Raw genomic sequence first — 22,131 nt, 5'->3', positions numbered from 1 at the left:
CAATGACTACACGAACCTCTTAAATAATTATCCCACAATGTAAAAAAAAGAGGGGAAAAAAAGAAAAATAATTATAATCATTAACTCCCACCAAGTCTGCCACTCCTCCAGCAAATGAAGGCTGTCAGAGAGAGAGATAAAGAGAGAGACAGAGTGAGAGAGAGAGTTTTTCTTCTGCTGTGATGCCAATCATGTCTTATTTATACCAGCGGGGTAGAGTAGCACACAGCAGTGACAATCTTAACCCAACAACATTGAAGAGGAAACTGTGGGAAAATTGACCCCTCTCCACTCACCACCCCTGCACCTTATGTTGTTCTTTTTCTGTCTTCTTGCAGAAAATATCATCCTAAAATGGAGTGCAGGTTACATTCTCAAGTGTGTCTGACATCACATTGATATTTCCAGCAGCGGAATCAGTGTCAGGTTTTGATGTACATTGCTCAGGAACAAAAAAAACAACAACAACAACAAAAAAAACGGCTTCTGTCTAGACCCCATTTTGTTTCAAACTTTAACAATCACACAGGAAGAAATCAAGTTAGTGAGAGTGAATAAAACACCTGTTTCTACATTGTTGGTAGCCTCAATAGTCCAAAAGTCATGTCTGAGTAATCAGAAACACAGCCCAATCTTCATAGGCAAGCTGGCTTCCTACCTGAGCTCATAAGGTTATAAGTGCAAGAAACTTAACACCGTTTTTTTTTTTTGTTTTTTTTTTTTTCCTGGGGGCTACTAAAATGCATTCTGGGAAATGTAGGAAACCACTACAGTGCATTACAGCCAGGATGAGGCTTTGTGAGTCCACTGAAATAAAGTAAATTACACTTTATCATTCCTGGAATATACAAAAAAACATAATTTGATGTAAACAGTAATAATAACATTGTGCCAGTGATGTCCAAATATATTTCCTTTAGGATAATGCAAAATTTTAACCTTTTAAAATGCAACTCAAACTTTAGGAATTTGTTTTTATCTATTGGTCAGAGGTGGAAGAAGTGTATAAAGGTAACAATAGCAATAATAATATATATATATATATATATTGTATGAAACGACTATAAAAAGTGCAAGGCGAACAGTCAGCATTTAACATATATCAAAGTAGATATTTTCAAAAATCTACTTGAGAGTGTATATTGTTAGCAAATTGACCATAATCAGCAAATAAGATAAAGTTTTCAGTCTGTTTATCTCACTTCAATCATTTTTATTGCAGCAAAATGTATCTAGTGGACTAAAAAGCATTTGATTTTATTATTCTAATAGGCTACCAAAGGTTTAATTTGTATTTGGGATTAATAATTCATATAATAAAAAATCAATACTTGGCATCCCTGTAATGATATGATATTGCCACACAAAAATATCACGACACAACGCTGTATTTTCCCCACCCCTACTATGTAGTCGACAACAGACAAATAAATATATAAATAAAAATTAAATAGTAATTGATTAATTATTGTTGCTGATGCATTGCAATGTCAGAAACCTTTTTGATATAATAGTTTGCTCATTTGGAGATTAGTTTATCTTTTTTAGCTAAACTTTTTGGGTAGCTTAATCTACAAAAAGGCATCATACTTTAAAAGCTCACACATGCTTTGTATATAAAATTTTAATATGCAAGTAAGTAACTACTGACTTTAGCTGTCACATAAATGTAGTGGAAAGAAGCTTAAGCTGGCATAAAAGTACCTAAAACTTGTACTGAAATATTACTGCAGTAAATGTACTTAGTTACTTTACACCCCTGCTACAGATATAAATTCATTTGAGGTAACAGTTGTAACTCTTTTTTCAGCAGCAGCTTTGGCATGTCAAGGTTTTATGTGTGTGTCTGTAAATGTTCATCCGTGTGTGTGTGTGTGTGTGTGTGTGTGTGTGTGTGTGTGTGTGTGTGTGTTCGTTCGTGGGTCTGTTTATGAATCTCTTTCTAGATAAGTCATCTGTGTGAGTGTATGCGTCTGCAAGTTTGTGTGTGAGTGCTTTGTGTGAGAAATGGTGTGAGAATACGTCAAGGGGAGCATGTGTTAGCTCTGCATCCAATATGAGGGAAATCTGTGCCACATACCTCCGATATGACACAAGCCAAAACGACATGACTCACCCATGCTATATTTGATTAATAAAACTACAGCCGGCGAAATGTGTTTCAAAACAGCAGATCATTACCAAGGCGCGGTTTGACTGGAGAAATGTAGCATCGTGTTATTATTATTAAGGTATGAAGACAAAATGTTTGTGTGTGTGTGTGTGTGTGTGTGTGTGTGTGTGTGGAGCATCTGATACGATCAAAAATAACATCATCTGAGTGTTACATCTGTAGTTAAATATGTCTTCATTTTTCACTTTAGTGAGGCATATGTGAATGCAGGGTGGTAATTCAGATAGGTTGCCTCAGCATGTCCAGAGGAGGACAGCTGCCATATATATTTAGCCCTGCTGCACTGAATCTTATAATAAATGTTATAACATGAATTTCCCAGCTTCAAGAGAAAAGGTTTCCATTGATTAGCACTTTACAAGCAATCAATTTTTACAAACCGGCTTGACCCCCTCGTCTCTTTCTCTGTTTCTCAGGAAGCCAACTCTCAGGACGATGGTCTATTACGAATTAAAAGAATACAGAGAAGTGAGAGTGGATGAGTAATTATTGGAAAGAAGAAGACAGGAAGAGGAGTGATGCTGGAGAGACGTGTATAGATTTTAAGGGGAGCGAAGACGAATGTGAGCTACCTAAGAAGAAGAGTCTATTCCTGCCGTACGAGCATGGCGATAACAATGGCGATGATGATGACACACTGATTACAAACAAGCCAGGCGGGATGAAGCCTCCTAACCCCACAAAGCAGACATATCCCTCACTTATACTTGTCATATGATCTCCCATCACTCACTGACACACACAGACACACACGCACAGTACACACACTATAACGGCCCATCACCATGAGAGATGGGGTGGCCACGCTCCTCCAGCTCCAGGAATAATGGCTTGCACCTGTTAACCATGTCACCTCTGTTTGCTAATTGTCTCCTTGAGCTACATAGAGAGGAATTGACAGCGTTGTGGCTTTTTGACAGGCGGGGTGTGTGTGTGTGTATTGGGGGGGGGTACCCTTAGTCAATATGTGATGAAATGACTGGCATCAAACTTATTTTACTTGGAGCAGCTCTATCGCTGGGTGGTTACTTCATTTTAATGACACATGTTTTGTGTTTAGGTTCCACAGGAAATTCAGAGTAAAGGGAAAGTTAGTATTTCTTTTTCCATGCTAGCGCTATTGATTTGTAATGAAGACTGTTTAGACCGATTATAAACAAACAAACAAAAAAATCCGATTTCAACTTTGGATGTCACTATGTCTTCAAACTGCCGCTATTGGTACTCAATTCCTTACAAGTCACATAAAGTTAACACATTTATGTGTTATTACTTTGTGTCACTCATTCTAATTTATGTATTGGTAAAAAGCAAAGTAAATGTTTCGATAACTCATCTTAGACTCTAGATGGCCTATCCACCTCACTCCTGGGGGTTCTAGTGCAGTAATGATTATGGGTGCAATTTCTGGTGAGTTAGTGGAAGCAGCAGTAAGCTAGGCTGTCTATGGTTAGCTACAGTGGCTAATCACGGTGGCTTTACATTAGTGATATAACTGAGCTCTTCTGATGAATTTGGCTTCATGTTTCACTCAGTAGAATGCAGTTTTAATAATTCAGTAGTTATAAAAATGTGTAAATTGCATTGTTAAAGCAGACAAGCGGAGCATTTGCTGGTAAGCATTATGATGATTCCCTTTACATAAAGCTAAAATTAATACAGAATTATGTTAAATGTTCACCCAATGTGTAAGTGTCTGTTTATGATTTGTAAAAAATCATAAATCATCTTTAAGAAGGAGTCGATGTTTACTGTAAGCTAGCTCAAACTCTATACTATATGTTAACAGAGCAAGGCAAGCTAATTGCTAATGTGCTTGGTTAAAAAGGTAAAAAACCAATGCTTTGAGGTGGCTGTCAGAGAGGTCAGAGGTATGATGACACTATCCTGTCTGAGGGGTAACAGTAGGTCTGCTTCACATTTTATTTCCCAATCACTCCAGCAAAGAGGATCAGTGTACTGTTAGCTAACCGTTACCATGGGAAAAACACCGGTTCCAGTTTAGTGCCGGAGGTCACCCCCATAATTCACACATAGTATAATGGAGGCTAGAAATAAGGTGGATAAGCCTGCTGTACATAAACTTCATCAAACAAAATGTGCGGTCGTTAAATTTAACTGAATACTCAGACTTTTTGTGATGGCCATGTTGCTCATTGTCGAACTGAGGTTGAGTTGACTGGATTGAGATTCATTTTCTGTCTGTGTGTTAAGTAGATAGATGGTCCAAGACACATTTAGCCTAGCGTAGCAGACTAAGGGCATGGAGAAAGAGATAGCCTAGCTTCATTAAAGACATCTTCCAACGACTCCCAGCCTGACATATTTTCAAACTTTATCTTCAGTATTTTAGACAGAAGTTGATTTTACCATGTTGTATCGCTGTCAGCCCAGTCGCCAGATTAAAATGTTGGCATTGTATGTTTCTGCAAACCACGGTTACATTACATTTGTTTGTTTGACACGTATCATATCAGCATTTCTGAAGTGATGTACTACATGAGCTGAATTAGTTATCGGAAGGTGGAAAGGATGGTGGGTGGCATGTCACCTTGGTGACCATGGTGAGATTTTTTATTCTGGCGATTGGGTTGTATCCTAAGTGGTCAAATATTACAGTTCCAAAGTTAAGAAAATTGAAACTAAATCCAGGTGATTCTATAAAGGTTGAATCTGTTAGTCACTTTTAGGCCTATTGGAACTCAGAGTATTTCTTTTAGTCCAGTTTTCTATTTGTAAAATACACAGATTTGCTGAGCCAGCACTGAATGTGACATTTGCCATAAAAATGACAAATGTTTGAGAGAAATGATTTAGCTGATTGCATGATGTCAATTCCAGGAGAATATCTCAGTTAATCTTTAATGAATGTCAAATTAATATTTTAAGATAATCATCTCAATAGTTCTGCATCTGGACATCCAGAAATTGGAGCAAGTAGCTCGTAAAAAAGAATGGTTATAAAACTAAGTAGGCCACAGCTGTTATTTCAATGTGTTAGATACATTTAATCAACATTTCACATCTTGTGCTTCTCATTTCATTTTCAGGTGGAAGCAGGTTATGAACAATAAATAAGCTGCCACTAAAGGTGATCTTTTTTTTTTTTTTTAATGAATGTAGTCACTTGAAAAAGCTGAACCTAATTAGATTCAAAAGTGTAGTCAAAAGAACTCTGATTTAAAAAGCAGGTTAGACACTAGACTTGAATCCGATAAAAAGACCCAACCTTGACTAGCACTAGCAGCAGCAACATGATTCAGAGGCTTCTATTTGGGTGTCAGTTTGTGACATCACCAACATATCCTGCAGGTCTTTCTGCTACCAGAGGTGCAAACATATGTGGCCTGACACCCAAGATAAAAACATTCGCAACTGCTACCAGTGTTCATGTTTCAGTCTTTATACCAAATGTTATTTACCTCTTGAACAACATCACATTGTCCCAATGTGATGTTGTTCAAGAGGTTAAACCACAGGGAAAAAAATGCAATAAATGGTGCAGTTCTGCATGACAGAACAAATGCAGAGACTCATGCAAGGTTACTTGTGTTCACTTAAACAATAATAGCTTGTGTCCACTTGCAAAGTTCAGGTCAACATGGTGACATTCATTCAAGTGATAAAAGCCTAAAGGGTTTGTTACTGGAATGTTGCCCATTCATTTAATCTGTCTGGTCACAAAAAAAAAATGGAGGTGATGATAATAACATCTCCTCTATAATTCTGATGTACTCCACAGCCTGCTGACCGACCAAGTGGGGGCAAGTCATGGGCAGCTCCCAGGTATGAATGCCCCGGCACTGTGTCTGAGAAGCATGGCGCTGCTTAACAAGTGCATGCTCAATTGACTTTCCCCGGATAAACAAAGATTTAAATGAAAACAAAAGATGCATGCGCGGGTGTGCAAGTGTGACAGACACCTTTAATATCCTCCCCTTTCCTGTGATCAATCGGTGTGATCGTACCTGTGTGACTGCCGCCGCTCCAATGAATGCCGGATGTCAGGAAGAGCGCCGACAGCTCCACAGAAGGTGGGACGACAAGAGCCTGTAAACAAAGCACACACACCAGGAAATTCAAAGTCACACGCATTTGAAGCTTGACAAGTTTGCAACATTGGCGACAGAAGAGAAATACCCATTAAAACATTGTGCATTGATTCCCCCCACCCTAACCCCCCTACATCTTTATTTTTCCTCAGGACTTCCTGTGAGGACGTGATGTCTTTTACACACCCATGAGTAATCTAACAAATGCATGAACTGTAATTGCTTGTACGTTTCAATATTTGACTTCTTTTCATTTTCTTCTCATTACAAGTTTTTATTTTGACACTGTAATATCCAGTTTAAAGTGAGGAAATCATAGTGGGACACGTACTAAGATGTCCAAGGTTTACAATTTGTAAGTTAAAAACAACAACAGAAAAAAAAATAGGAAGCTTTGGTCTCATAAGCAGAAAACTGTGAGCGGAGCCTACACAGCCAAACAGAGGATGTTATCTGATACAGCCTTGAAGCCCCGCCGCTTAACGCCAGAAAAATAATCAAGCCGACTCAAAGTATGTGAAGTAAAAGACTGCCACTCCCCTTTAAAGTAGCATGTAACTCGTTGAGTGGCATTTAAGCTGAGGCCTCACAGAGAAACGTCGAGAAACTGACAGCAGCTGGCTTTGACGTTTGATGACTCACAATCTATGAAATTAAACAGGATATATTTCCTAAAACCTGCACAAAAGGTTTTATGCTTAAGGTGGGAAACATGAAGAAGTTGTATAGTCTTATTCTTTTGTTGAAGAAGCTATTTGATCCATTTCCACACAGCTGACTAAACTGCTCCCGATTTACATTTCATTTTTTGTGACATTTCAACTGTTTGCTTGAATCCGTTGAAGTTTGCTTAGATGGTAATCTGCGAGATCTTGGTTTTTGTATATTTACCTTCAATCTTTAGTGCTAAACGTTCAATGCTGTGTTGCCTCTGCACTCTGTTACCCAAAGATCACCTGTCTGTCAAAGTGTGCACAATACTGTCCGTCCTTTTCTTGGTTGTGTCTGTAGGTGGCGCTCTTTTTTTGTGATTCATTAATGGACATTATTACTTAAAATTTTGGACTGGCAAAGGAGTATGAGTCCAACAAATTCTCATGGCTATTCTGGATGTGGAGAGGCAGCCAGGCATGGAGAAGCTGGCTCAGTCCTACAGCGGGGGTGGGGAGGGGTGGAGGGGGAGCACAGATGTGGAGGGTCTGCAGGAGGGCCACCCAGATCTACCCACCACTACTGTTTCAATGGAGCATCAAGAGTAAAACTCACACTCGCATTCAGGGAACGCACACACACGCTCACACACACAAAGCCACGACATTGCCTTAAGTCACAATCTAAATTGGCTCCCAAGGGCATACCGACTACCTTGTTCACCAAAGGCATTGTGTATGTTTTCTGAGTGCTTAGCATATGCTGCCGTAACCTGAGATCTCTCTCTCTCTCTCCCTCCCTCTCTTTCTCTCTCTCTCCCCTGCACACACATACACATGTAGCTACACAAACACACAATGTTGCTAGAAGTTGCTCTGTTTTCTCCCTTTACGTATTTCCCATCAGGCCCTTAATTAAATTCAAAATAGTTCACATCTACCTATTAAACCATGTTGCGCCAACCGCCCACCAGACAAACCTCGACAGAGACGCAAATACAGGCAGGGTGATGGCGTGCGTGTGAGTTTTGTGGGGGAGAAAGTAGTAGGATGACAGGAGAAACTACTTCTCAGATCACAAGCGATGAGGAACGTCATGTCTGCTTTTTATGCTGCCACATGATATTGCAACACTGAAAGGTAAACACTGATTTTCCCCGTCAAAAATAATAATCTATCAGGTTGATTTCCTGGACTCGAGGCAGGGGTTGTTCTGCTTTTAAAGTTCAGCATTTTCTAAATGATACTTTATTGCTGCTTGCATGAACAAAACTGAATACGGAGTCATAAAAATGGCTTGCAAACTACATTCAAAGGCAGATGCAGGCAGGTTATTGTTCCACCAGAGTGAAACACCACAGCAAAAGCTACTGACACTTGATCGAATCTGCTACATCTATGATTTGATATCAAAGCACACTGCAGAGTAATGAAAATAGCTAACATTTTAAGACAGTCTAACCTTTCCTGTGTTTACCTTATTAAAGAGTGTGTACCTTAACTGGTAGTGCAATACACATAGGGGGAAAAACAATGTGTATAAAGCCGGCAGTGTTTAAGCAGGCGAACAGTAAAGTAATAGGCAAGAGCAGTGAAGTGTTGATTCTACAAAAGATGCGGGGGGAAAATTGCACCTTAGTGCACACAAGCAAACACACATGCATGCACACACACATTCCCTTCCCCTCCTCAATATACTCCCACAACACGGCCGGCTGCCTGGCAGCCGAAGTTAACATTTTCAGAGAAAATATTCCTTGCCTCCAATAGTCCGATGTAATTCATTTTCCATCTCTGTTCATTAATCATTGTTAAAATTAGTGATCCATTTCTTCCACTCTGCCATCTGCACTCAGCTTCCTAACAAACATGACACCTCAGCGCATAATAAAAGCTGACAGCTACGAGGAGGCCTTTCCAAATAGCTTTCTGCATATGTGCACCTCCACGACTTGATGCCGTTGTCAGACAAAAGTAGATTATTTAGACCGCTGGCTGGAGAGAGTACACAGATATGTGCATACACAAACATATATGGATATATATGTACATCCATGTGCATGCATATGTGTCCCAAGACTATGCAGCGACGATATATGTGTCAAAGAGGCAGAAAAATCGCACACAAATAATCTCAGACCTCAGTCACGTGCACACGCTTCCACGCACATGCCAGCACATACACAAAACAACAGATGTGCTTAATCTTGAATGGAATGTGCTAAAATCCTGATAAGGAAAATCTCCCTCATACTTCTCAGCAAAGGGGTAAAGTGAGGAAAATGAGGTAAAAAAAAAAAGGGGAAACATACAAAATCTGAGTAATCATGAAACCCAAGAGAGCGAAAGAAACAGAGAGAAAAGAGAGAGGCCTTAAAAGTTCTGTTTACCCATACAAGGTTTTTGCTTTAACTTCAGCTGGAACAGTGTTGTACTTTTCCATTTGCATTTGCTTCCAGCAGCTGTGGCATCCGTGTGTATTTGTTGTGATACTGTATATCAGCTCAGCTACACCCTGGTCTTCACTCGCTATGCTGAGAGCTATTTCAGAGGCTGGAATAGAGAGGAAGAGAGAGTGAGTGAGGGGGTCAGACGATGCCCCTGTCAGGTCACCCACGCCTCGTAAACACCCCTCTGATTCACATAAAAATACCTTGATGGAAAGCTATCCGGTGTCCAGATGCCCCTGCAGACACACAGTAGCCTGAACAGATTTAGGTGCTTGAGATGTAGCAGGTTTGATACACTAGAATACTTAAAAAATGAGGTGCACACAGACTCAAAGTTTAATGAAGCATAAAGCAAAGATGCGCTCTAATATTTGCAATTTTGGCTGCACTGAAGAAGTGAAATAAACAGGTGCAGCATCAAAAACCCAGCGTATGAGTAAAGTCTTTAACACTTAACGCTCTGTCATTACTTATTTATGATCAAATGTCCTATTTATCACATAATTTCTATTATCACTGAATGATTTTTCCACCAAAATCAAGTAAAAAAATCCTAAAAATCGTATTAAAAAATTCAACAAGAATAAATCTGAATCTTTCTCTCCCTCTGTCTGTCTTTCTCGCTCTCTCACGCACACACATATGCACAGCTTACCCACACTACCTTCCCCTAGTCTCTAGTTAACACCCCCCCAGACTGTCCCTTCTCACATCCACACACATATGCACACAATCACAAATGCGCACACACCCCCACATGTACACACACTTAAACCTCAACAATCCTATGCCGCTGTAGTCCTCTGATTCTCTTCTGTACACACACATACACACACACACACGCTCAGACACACACTCGGTCAGGATCCCTCCCTGGCGAGGTGTGTGTGTGTCTCTGCCCGAGGCACAGCACATTAATCTATATAATGCCCTCAAAGAGAAGGCTTTTTCACACCGCTAACTGCCAAGGACTACGAGGGGCAGCGGCTGAGCCATGATTCAGCTGTTAGCCCAACTGGCGTCCCTGCGCGCACACCCCCACACGCGCGCGCGCACCCCCACACCCGCACACACACACACACACACACACACACACACACAATATGTTAGCAGGGATACACACACACCCTTCGCTGGCAAGACAGGCAACACAGACACCTTTGTGTGCTCACACAAGGACACACTCATCAACACTAGAGCTGGGTAACGATCCCCAGTACTTTTTTGCTGTAATGTATTGAAAAGTATCAAAAAGTGGCACTGAGGGCTCAATCAGGTTCACTGTCCTCTTCACTTATTCTTTACAGAAACAGTTCCTGATTTAAATCATAACTTTGCAAGTTTTGGACCGTATCACACTGCGGCAAAGATCTTGTACAGCTGTGTGCGTATGGAAATTTAATATTTGAGTTTCGTTTCTTAGGTAAAATAAAACAGTGTTCATGTAGAAAAATTCCATTCCTTAATAAAAGTCATCAAAAAAAAATTGTATTTTGGTATGTGAACCCAGGTATATCGGCACTATTGATGAAAAATTTAAATCCAAATCTAGCCCTGTCTTTGTCGGCTTAAGGTCCATCATGATTTTGATTACATACTGTATATAAAAGTGCACACAGTGGCTGCAAAAGTCACAAGAGTACCCCACTGAATTTTAAGGTTTGACCAATAAAATTCAGAGAGCACCAGAGCAAATCAGTGCAGAAGAATCTGCTCTCTGCCTCCGTCACCATCAGCAGACACTACAGAGGACGACAGTTTACTGATGTTACCTTGCAGGATTTCTGGGCTTCACCGTCCTCATATTTCAGACTGTAACCTCTTGCCAGCGTGTGAAGTTGCCCAGTGCAGATTTAATATTCATTTGTTGCACGGAGGGCCACAAAACAGACAGCCCAGAGCGGTGATTGGAGGGCCAGTGCTCAGAGACAGACGGCGAGCAGAAGAGCAGCTAAATCATCTTGACATTCACCAAGAAGTAGCCACACAGAAAGCTACTGCTGCTGTTAGTTCTCCCATCGACTAATTTGGTTCTACTTAACCCCTAAACACCCCACGCGCGCGCATACACACACACACAGAAGTGGATGCAAGGCAAACAGAGGCTGACACACATATATGCACACGCACGAGAGCGCACACACACGCGCCTCACAGTGACACATTTAATTCCAGGTTCTCAGCACATCTGAATTACAGCAGGCTGATGAGGGAGAGAGGGCCAGGCCCCTCCGGACTGATTAGCATCATTTAAGAAAGCCTTCCTTTTTTTCTGCCCGCTTCAGTGACCTCTCTCTCCTGCTCTATCACTCTCTGCCACTCGCCGGGGCGACCCACCCACCTCCCAGCCTACAATATGGGTGGCATCCCCGCCAGCACAAGTCAATATGGAGTACACTCATTTACATCTAACACAGGAGAACAACTCAAGTGCCTGTGCCTCTGGGGCTATTTTATTCCTTCAAGTATTCATAGACAACTGCTTGTTAGCTTTAGATTCTGTTTTCTAAAAGTGTGGACAGAAGGACATAACTAACGCATATATACGTCAGGCGCCATATGATGCAGTTTTTTTCTGCTCGTGTAAAGTAAATAAGACAGAGCCTGTTTTATTTGTGCATATTTCCCCCCGTCTAAATTATATAAGCCTTGCACATGGCTTAAAATTTTGTAAAGCTTTTCTCAAAATCCTACTTATGGTTGCCATTCTGTGCCAAAAAGTTCATCTGGCCTGTAAATTTAAGCATGGATTACAAATATTCAAATCATGAGCTTACTGTTCAAATAAACATTTCCAACAGGGAGGGGAAAAGTTGCAAGGCATACACTTTCAGCATAATTCCTCCTCTGGCACCTCCCCTCCCCTCGCTCCTAATAAAACAACCACAAAAAAAAAAAAAAAAAAAAAAGCAGGGAAGAGAAAGGGGTGGGTTAGGGGTGGGAAGGGGGAGAAAAAAGACAAGAAATGCAAAAACAAAAGACAGAGTTAAAAGTTTGCCTTCTTCATTTACCGTGCGGCTGGATAAACAGTGTTGATGAAATATGTAATTAATGTAATTGTAACCACCTATGCAATTACAGTCAGCCGGGTGGGCTAACCCGGTACACCCTACCATAGGACAATAGGGCACCTTATTACAGTTTTAAAAGGGGGAGGGAGGGAGAGGGGGGTGAATAAAGGGGGGAGGCTTAAGCTGGTCAGCTGCTCACCACATGGTAGAAATAATAAGGACTGAAGTCACAATCATTTCAGCTTTGGTTTAGCTTCGCTGATCACTGCACTTTATGCTGGACAATACAAATACCTGACAAACCTCCTGGGCATCCAGGGATTTCTGAGTCATTTTATATATGATACACATATTAAATGACTAAATACAATGTGAGAGACTAATCTGCAGTGGTGGAGGTATACTTCTAGAAAATTAAAGTAGTCATTTCCCACTGTAAAAATTAAAAAATTGAAAAGATCACTTAAGTGTAAAATGTACTGAAAGTACGGAGAGTTAATGAACTCAAAGGAGATAATTGACTCCTCTGAATGTGATACCATAATATATTATATTACTACATTATTATTGCTTCTGCATTAATGTTCAAGTAGCATTTTATTGTTGTAGTTGGTCAAGGGGGAGCAAGTTTAAACTACTTTCTATATCGTTGGCTATTTTAATCTGCATTCTGTTGTATGAGTCGGTCATACTTTTTAATGCAAAGTCCTAGTTCTGTTGCTAACCTGTGAAAACTATGTATCTCCACTAAATACAGGCCTGTTTGGAGCTTTGTTTCTAAGTCTTTCCTTGATCAGCTAATGGGTTTTTAAATGGTTTAGAGGAACGTCTTAACCCATAAAGAAAAACTCAGTTCTGTAGTTTTTTCCTAAAAAATTCAAAATAACAAAATTTGGAGATATGTGGTTTCCATAGAATAGCAATGACAACAGCTATCAAACTGGAAGTTGCATTTCCAGCAGAACTTTATAAGTGTAGAAGGGTAAAATACTTCCCTTGATAATGTCATGGACCTGAACTAGGCTATAAAGTGCCATGAAGTGAAAATACTCAAATACAAATATCTCATATCTAGTACTTGACTAAATCTAGCTGTTACGTTCCACTATTGGTTCTACCTGTTATGACTTGATCCAAAGCATTTACACATCTATTTGAATATTTATGTATTCTTACCGCACAGTATGACCTCCTGCTTTCACACTAACCTGCCACCATCTGCAGCCTCCAAAAAGGCTCAGAATAAAACCAGTCCTGGTCCCAAGTACAGACAGCTATATGAATGTAGCATCAGTAGACAAACATATTGTCACCTGGGTAAAATTTGGGTTGAGGTGCAGGCTGCTTCCCAGACCCGTTCACACTGACAGCCGGTGTTATCCCAGGGATTAAAATAGCCTCTTCTCTGCTACCCGCCCCTGCCCAGCATTAAAGTCTTCCACATTTGCAAAATTGCAAACAGATGCAACTCAAGTACCTGCAAATAATCTGCCAAGACCAATTTCAAAAGGGAGATTTCAGAATATGTGGGAGTCATTAGAGGGAGTATTATTTCAGCGATGAGCGCAAGAGGGCCAGCCGTGGATCACCCAACCAGATGGGTTCTGCTGCCTTTTATTCAGGAAGAAAGAAGCCGACGTGTTCTTCATCTCCCCCATTCCCCTCAAATGAAGATATATAACTTGTATGAAACAATTACGGCAGAATATTGGAAGTTTCAGAAGCAACCAAAGAATGTCAAATTTCCTTTCGAGTTTCTCAAAACAATCTTTTCATCTTCTTCCCAGTGAGGATGCTTTCGGATGGGGGCTGCGGAGGGGAGGGCTGGGGGGATTTTTCGATGTAAACGAGGATACAGACACAGAGATCTGAGGCTTTTTATTGTTTTGTATTGAGTGTTAAATATGAAAAAGAATTAAAAGGTAGACGCCTTAAAAGGGGCCTGTGGCGTATGTAAATGAAATATGTTTCAGAGCCATAATTTGCAACTGCTGCTGTTGTTATTTTTCAGACGGTTATCTGAAGTTTTTCTGGTCGCCTCAGTGCGGCTTTAAAGCAGCGAACAACAAAGCGTTCACCAATTAAAGACGATTTTAACACCAAGAACTGCAGCAAACTTCATTAGATTCTCCATCCAGCCGCTGACAAAAAGCCTATCAGAATGCATCTTTAAGCGTCCATAATGAATAATGTATAATGAAAACACACTTTTTTCCCTCACACTAGCCATTCACAACATCTACCAGCCCTTATAACAAATGAAATGTTTATATCAAATGGAATTTGATTAGGTGACTGGTTATTATTGCTAGTAGGGAAGCAGAATAACAATCTAAGGCACTTTAAAAATGATCAAAATCGCCAAGCCCTTGAAACAATACACATTCAATCAAATTCTTCATAATTGTAACAGTAGGAAGCATTTTAGGCATTCCACCCACAACAAACAGGCTTTGTTCTCCTGTTATGAGAGGCAGCGAGGGGACACAATCAAGTGCGTGAGAAAGCCAGGAACGCAGGATTTCAAGCAATTCCTCCCTCTTTCTCTTTCTCTCTTTCTATACCCCCCCCTCCTCCCTTCTCTCTCTTTTTTTCAGGGTCGCCCATATTATTTGCTTCCTGTCTCATTGTAGCTGGCAAAAAGAGAATTTGGTAATTGAGTGGTACAGAACATGTGCCCTCCCTGCTCGCAGATGACAGATGGATTATAAAAACTTCAAAGGCGAGCATTTGGAGCACCAGGGGAGAGATGCTAGGTATTTGAACTATCATTCTTTACCCAGGAGACAATGACTGCCTGACATGGTGCATACATCAAGGAATAGTGCAACGGCACAGACATAATCCAACACACACATGCACACACACCCTTCCTTTTACTTCTTTTCCATCTCTCTTCCTCTCCTTCTCCCTCCCTGTGCTATATATTTAACATCCTGTTCTGAGCAACTTTGCGCCAAGCTCGGGAACATAACAAGTAGGGGGTAACACTGAGAGGAGGAGGAGGAGGAGGGGGAGGAGGAGGAGGCACTGGCAGGGGAAGTAATCTTATCTTTGCATTTTCCTTTTCTTGACTTGTCACCTTTGTGGGCTTTTTTTTCTTGCAGCTCTCAGGGTTCAAACTGTGGCGTCTCCTTTCCCTCTGGTCGGTAAAATAATCAGAGTTTAGCTTTAGCTTTGTGGCTTTGTGTTTTTAAAAGTACAGCCAGATTAGCAGGCCTTGAGGAAAACTGTAAGCACTACTGTACCGTAAGTGAAGAGGAGAATGGTGGGCGGCGACGCCTATAATCATCTTATAAGCATGATTTATGAAAAGGGCCATCTGCTTTGCCTTACTTAAGCACGGAGGCAACCTTTAATAATATAAGGACATGAGGAAAAGGGGGGGACAGTGGGGGTGAGTGCAAATGGGAGGGGGGAAGGGGGGGGGGGGACTGTTCAACACAATGACACACACACACACACACACACACATACACACACACACACACACACACACACACACACACACACACACACTGATTTCAACTAACTGATAACAGGATTGCAAGTTTCCCTCTCCCTCCCACTCTTCTTCTTCTTCTTCTTCTTCTTCCTGTCTCTTTTCCTCTTCAGCATCCAGCCATTAGTTCAGATGGCAGCTAATCACTGTTGACCTCTCCTGTCACACCATTTAACCCCGGCCCCTCCCCTTGACCCTGAAGGAATTAGCAGCCTCACTGTAACACACACACACACACACACTTCCATACATCTCACAAACTACCTTGCATACAGACAAAAAAGTCTCTACACTCTCTACACACTACACAGTTTGCTCCCTCAGGTTTCATGACCACACTGTTTGATGCTCTGTATGACGTAAAACCTATGAAACAAATTATTGTATGTGATATTTCACACCTCATAAATGCACAGGACCCTACCACATTATCATACAGTCTGTAAAATGTCCAAAATTGCATTCCATTACAAGTTTCCAAATCCAGCTTGACATCCAAACAGCTTATTTTGTCCAACATTCAGTCCACCATCTCATCATATTCAGTTCAGTATCACAGAGGGGGGAAAAATACACATGAGAATCTAGAACCAGTGACTTTTTGTTTCAAATTTGACTTAAATGATTCATCCTAAGATTTGGGGCAGAGGAACGTGCTGAAAGTCAACAATCGATTACTAGATCTCTCTCGAATGGTTTTGATTTTTTTTCTTATTACCTGATTTTTTTCTGGGTTTTTTGACCAGCAGTTCCAAATCCAAAGAAATTAAATGCACAATTATTTATGATCATCAATATTGTCATCATTTAATTTCTCTGTATTAGCAGCAGTTTTCGCCATCGTTTGGAGGGACATAAGCCTGTTGAAATTCTATCCTGAAATTCCAATACAACCCCTCAAATTAAAAAGCGAGGAACGAACTGAAACCTGCTAAGTGATATCATAACACATTTCACACACGAAGAACAAGCGCGTCTCAAAGTGGTGCAGCATCGACTTGATTGGCATTCATGCCCCAGCTGCTGCCCTTTGGCCTCGCGGTGACCTGGAAATAGCTCCCAGCGCGACCTTAAAGAGCGACGGCGGCAACGATGGGAGATGTGTGTGTGTGTGTGTATGTGTGTGTGTGGGGTGGGAGAATGTGTGGGTGTGGGTGTGGGTGTGGGGGGTGTCATAATGAGGCCATACGGCATATGCTATTGTCCTACAAGCCACATACACACACACACACTGCCACATGTGCATACAGACACTCACACACGCCCCTCCCCATGTGGTCACCTTTTCAGTGTCCATCAGGATTGTCGGCCTAATCCTCGTCGGATCATCTCATCAATGCCTAGGCTGTTTATGTGTAATGGATCCCATCTAACTCCCTTTCTCTCCAACCCCCAGTGCTCCCCTTTGCCCCCTCCACCCCCCTTCACTCCTTCCCTGCCTCCCTCCAGGTCTCAACATCCCCTCCTCCCTCCTTCTTAACCACTGTTCCTCAAAGGAACTGCACTGAAATTTCGTTGTACCTGTTACAGTGACAATAAAGATATTCTGAATACACAAACTTTATTTCCTTGTTGTACCTTTTTTTTTTTTTTTTTTACCACTGATCACTTCTAGATATGCGGTGAGTAAAAAGGCAGCAGATTGGTCTCTGTATTGAATGTAATGTGCAGTGTCAGTGCTCTACAGGGAAAAACACACTGTACACTTGTTCCCCAGCAGTCAATGTATGTTCAGCAATTTTTTATATTCTTATAAAAAGTCCATGTTTAAAAAATGTTTTGGGTGACTAGAGGACAAATTGATGAAATTATGATTTAAATTTTAAATGTATAGATACTGCATAACTATCTTATAGGCTTTACCCAAAGATGTAGATGTTGTTATTATTGTTTTTGTGGTGTGTAAAGTCAGACTCTAGTTTTCCTACCACTCAATTTTGGGTATGGCAGAATTCAAAATAAATTCCAGATTACTGGTCCGCCGCATTATTTTCTTGACAAACCTGTCATGGAAACTGTATAATCATTTGTCTTTCCACCCTTCCCATCCTTCCTCACTCTCTTCATCCTCCTCATTCTCCTCCTCCTCGAAGCCTCGCAGCATGTGTAAGCAGAAGCGCACGTGCTCCCTTCGCCCTCATTACGAGCTAACTACGCTCTTTGATTAAAAGCGTGTACAGAGAGGAAGACAGAGAGAGAAAGAATGAAAAGAGAGAGAGAGAGAGAGAGGGAGAGAGAGAGAGAGAGAGAGAGGAAGAGGTGGGGGGAAGAGAGGAACAGGCCGAACCTCCATAATTAAGATCACTTCACAGATTACCTCCGGCAACAAAAGCGCGGCAAGCAGCCGCCCGCAGCCACAGAAATTGGATGAAAAAGGGGTGTTGAGGAGGAGACTGACCTCCGCCGCTCTCTGCTGGGCTCCACACGAACACAAGCCTCGGCTGGATCAAATGCCCCTCCCAGCAGTAACTGACACACATAGACACACACGCGCGACAGGTACCAGTACATGCTGTAGAGTCAGAGAGACGGTGGACTGAGGAAAGGCACACTTCTTACAGGCAGAGGCACACTTCTTACAGGCAGAGGCACACTTAGAGGATTCAGCACCTGCGGGCTTACATTTTATTACAGGCCACATATCAAAAAAACACACACTGACACACACGTCTCTGCTAAGTACACTGCCTGAAGAGGAGAAGTATCCACTGGTGCAGACCATCACTCCCCTGAGCTGACTAAGTCTGAAAAAACTCCTCCGTGTGTGATGCCACCTTCACAATATTTTGAGAAAAGGACACGATTGCCAAGATAGCAATCAGTTACAATTTATTTTAATATTCAACAATAATGAGCTGCACTTTATACCTTGAAATTGGTGTATTTCCTGGCATGTTTGATTCTTGTGGGACGTACCATTCGCAACGCTAAATGACAGACAGTGGAGCTACAAAAATCCCCAAATGTCCTATTTAAAATTACCACTAGGAGGCTGATGTGATGTCTTTTTTCCTCATTTGGAAGCAAGTTTTCACCAAAAATCTGATATGATGCAAACATAGAATTACACCCACCGATAGGATCCTTTCACCCATGGGCTTCCACAGGGACCATCCTCCAAACCAACACATAGAGATGCATTGTCTCTGCTTTTACTCTCTGTGCTCTTTGCCATTCCTCTGTCAATTTCCACATCCTCACCCTCAGCGCTTTTCTGTGCTGCTCACCTCGTCCTCCTGAGTCCACCTCTCCCCCACCCCACAAAACCAACCCTGATCTCCGGCGAGCAGGGGGGAGGCCATTTACTCTAATCACAGGGATCCAGCAAGAGCGCCTCAAAGCCCTCGGGGGCTGATCGGCAATCAGAGAGATGGAGGCTACGAGGGAGACAGAGAGAAATAAACTCCACCTCAACTTCAGATTTGTGGAGCAAACCTTTCCGAGCCCTAATCCGAAGCAGCTCTGCCGTGTGATTGTCCTGTTGGTGGGGAGGCATTTGGGAGGATATGAGCAAAGAGTTTAAGGACTTCCTGTGACAGAGTAAAGTCTGGTCAAGGGGGTCACGGGCAGGTTGAAGTGTGGAGGCGCACAGTCAGGACAGGAAGAGGGGCAGTAAGTGTGTACGTGTACTGTGCTGTGGCACAATATGAGCTTATCATCTGTGTGGCTTTTGATAAAGTGAAACTAAAACTCAGCTGTGTATGCATACAACTAGCACAGCAAGTACCAGGCAGTTGAAGAGTTGAACACTGTACTCCAAGATGGTTCCCATTCATTCATATGAAAATCCATGACTTTGCACTAAGATGATGGCAACACAAAAATACACACATAACTGTTCTACACTCTGGGGAAGTAGTACAAATGTTGAACCTGCATTTAATTTACCTCCGAAGTCAGAATTTGGTTGAGCAAGTTGACCACGTTCCAGCACACTAAGTCCGAAAACCAACATATTGTGAACAATACCAGTTCTAGCCAGGTAAGCCATTATTAGCAATACCAGCTGATGGCAACACATTACGCTGCAGACACTGTAGGAAACCAACACTGTAGAAACATGTCCACAGATAGAAGTTGGACAGTATGGTGTATACGAGTGTTTTAATGAGACATAAATAAGACATAAGTGCTAATTAACAGTAAATCACTACAGCTTTCACTAGAGTTGATGCTCTGAGCTAGGCTGACCAAGCGTCCTCTTTTGCCCGGACGTGTCCACTTTTGATGTCCTGTCCGGGGCGTCCGGGGGGTGTTTATAAATTGATGATAATGTCCGGTTTTCCTTGTGTGTGTGTGTGTGTGTTAGAGTGCAGCATGGGCCGCATATTTCTGTCCGAACCCGACAGTCATTCTGTTTTGTTATGTCCGAAACCGAACCTAGCGCGACATTATTTAATGACTAAAGCACTGAGTTCGTGTCACACAGTTGTTATGGTTACAGGCTATTTAACAGGCTGGGCATGCGCCGTGGGTGCTCCGCGCAGAGGGAGACCTCCGTGTTTGAGATGGGAGCGGGAGGTGGGAGGTCCGACGCTTCCAGCGAGGGGAGAGGGAGAAATATAACAAAATAAGATAAAATAGGAAAACTTTTCTCTCTCTTTTTTATTTTATTTTCAGCGTTTAATCAAGGCGGAGGCGGGCGGCTGGAGGTCCGAGACTTCCAACGAGGGGAGAGATAGAAACAAACAGCCAATGTGTGTCTGTGTGTTATGTTCAGGTGTTGTCGCGTAAATAACAGTGCCCAAGCAATAAACAGGACAGACAAGAGGATTTTATTTATTTTTACACTACATTTTCAATGAAAGCTGACCAAATCCGACCCAAGCCCGAATACAATTTATACATTTTTGACTGAACCCGTCGGGACCCGTCGGGACCCGTCGGGACCCATCAGGCTCGGATTGGGTAGCCACACTCTAGTGTGTGCGTGTGTGTGTGTCCCCTGTCTATAGGGGGCCTATCTGAATTTCTGTCTTTGAGAGATATTATTTTGTAATATACATACAAACTTTAAATATATTAAAATTATAAGGCATCTTTGAGTAAACTGTGAGTATCATTTAAGTAGGCTATCTCGTGTGTGTCCTCTTTTTTGGAAATCAAAATATGGTCACCCTATCAGCCATCTTAGATTTTGAGGTCGAGGTTGGTTAGGTTCCTCTGACTTTCTGAGCCAGAATTCCGACTTCAGAAAGATGTTCCACAAGGAACTCAGAAATTCTGACTTCTCAGTAAAATGGACCGCACCATAAGAGTCAACAGCCTCACTAGCAGCTCTGAGAGGATGTTCCAAGCTTTTAGCTAAGTGCTGAAATCAGCATGCCAACATTCTCACAATAACAACACTGACATGCTGGTGCTAAGGAGGTATCGTGTTTATCATCATGCCTTTTGGTTTAGTTTGTTAGCATGCTAGCTACCAGGGGATTTCCAAATTTCGATTCTAAATAAATGATCAAAATGAGCTTTCCACATGCACTTATTCAATTTTAAATACATTATTTAAATTTGACCAGTGTTTGGTCTCAGTGTTGTACATTCCAAAAATATGGCAGTTATGTCACACTTGATACCATGTAGCCTTTCTTTAAAGAATAATTTGAAAATGCACGACAGCTGTTGGGACATAAAACTTGTGATCTGTTGATCTTTATGAACCAATACTTGATTGTCTAACAATAGCATATCCTACCCTTCAGTGCTGAAAAAAAAAGTTTAAATCTTAAATTGAATAAAATTGTGACAGTAAAATCAAATGTCTAATAGAATCGTCGATTTTGAGAATTGTGACATCTCTTCTAATAACTAATTAACACAAAGCACATCAAAACACACTTTTTGAACTGATGATAGTGCTAATGAAAGCAAAGTTATTGTAATTTATCCCAAGGGGATCATGAACGTTTGTGCCAAATTTCCTTCCAGTGCATCCTGTAGTTGTTGAGATATTTCACTCTCAGACAAAGCGTTGGGCCGTCATTGCCATCCTTACAGCCATGATTGATACTAACGGACTTTGTTTGCAGTTTGAGGTGTTCTGACCTGTTTATTTTTCATTTACAGAAGTATCTTTTATAATCCTGGTCTGTGTGCCTTTTGATCAACAAGGGTTTTTTTAGTGTGTTTTTGCAGTACTGCGCGTGGTTATTAAGACAATTTGGCAACGATTCTGACTGGCTATGCCACACACAGCGCAGTCACTGTTTAAAATCTGTCCAGTTGTCTTACTGCTTGTTTCTTTCCTTGTCTGACTTCTTTTTAACAATGTCACCACATTCCAAGATCTCAGC

At 41.5% G+C, this 22,131-nt stretch overlaps 1 protein-coding gene across 3 annotated transcripts in view; it reads right to left on the bottom strand.

Annotated features, from left to right (window-relative positions):
* Positions 1–22,131, bottom strand: part of znf536 (zinc finger protein 536) — a 266,177-nt gene that overhangs the window by 232,304 nt on the left and 11,742 nt on the right. For all 3 annotated transcript variants that reach the window (XM_049562887.1, XM_049562931.1, XM_049562896.1), the window contains exon 2: positions 6,142–6,223. The gene's annotated coding sequence lies outside the window, so the exon portion shown is untranslated. The remainder of the gene's footprint in view (positions 1–6,141; positions 6,224–22,131) is intronic.

This window comes from Epinephelus fuscoguttatus, linkage group LG2 (genome assembly GCF_011397635.1).
Source record: "Epinephelus fuscoguttatus linkage group LG2, E.fuscoguttatus.final_Chr_v1".
NCBI lineage: Eukaryota > Metazoa > Chordata > Actinopteri > Perciformes > Serranidae > Epinephelus > Epinephelus fuscoguttatus.
The sequence above is the reverse complement of the archived record's forward strand: the minus strand, read 5'-3'. Positions and strand labels throughout refer to the sequence as shown.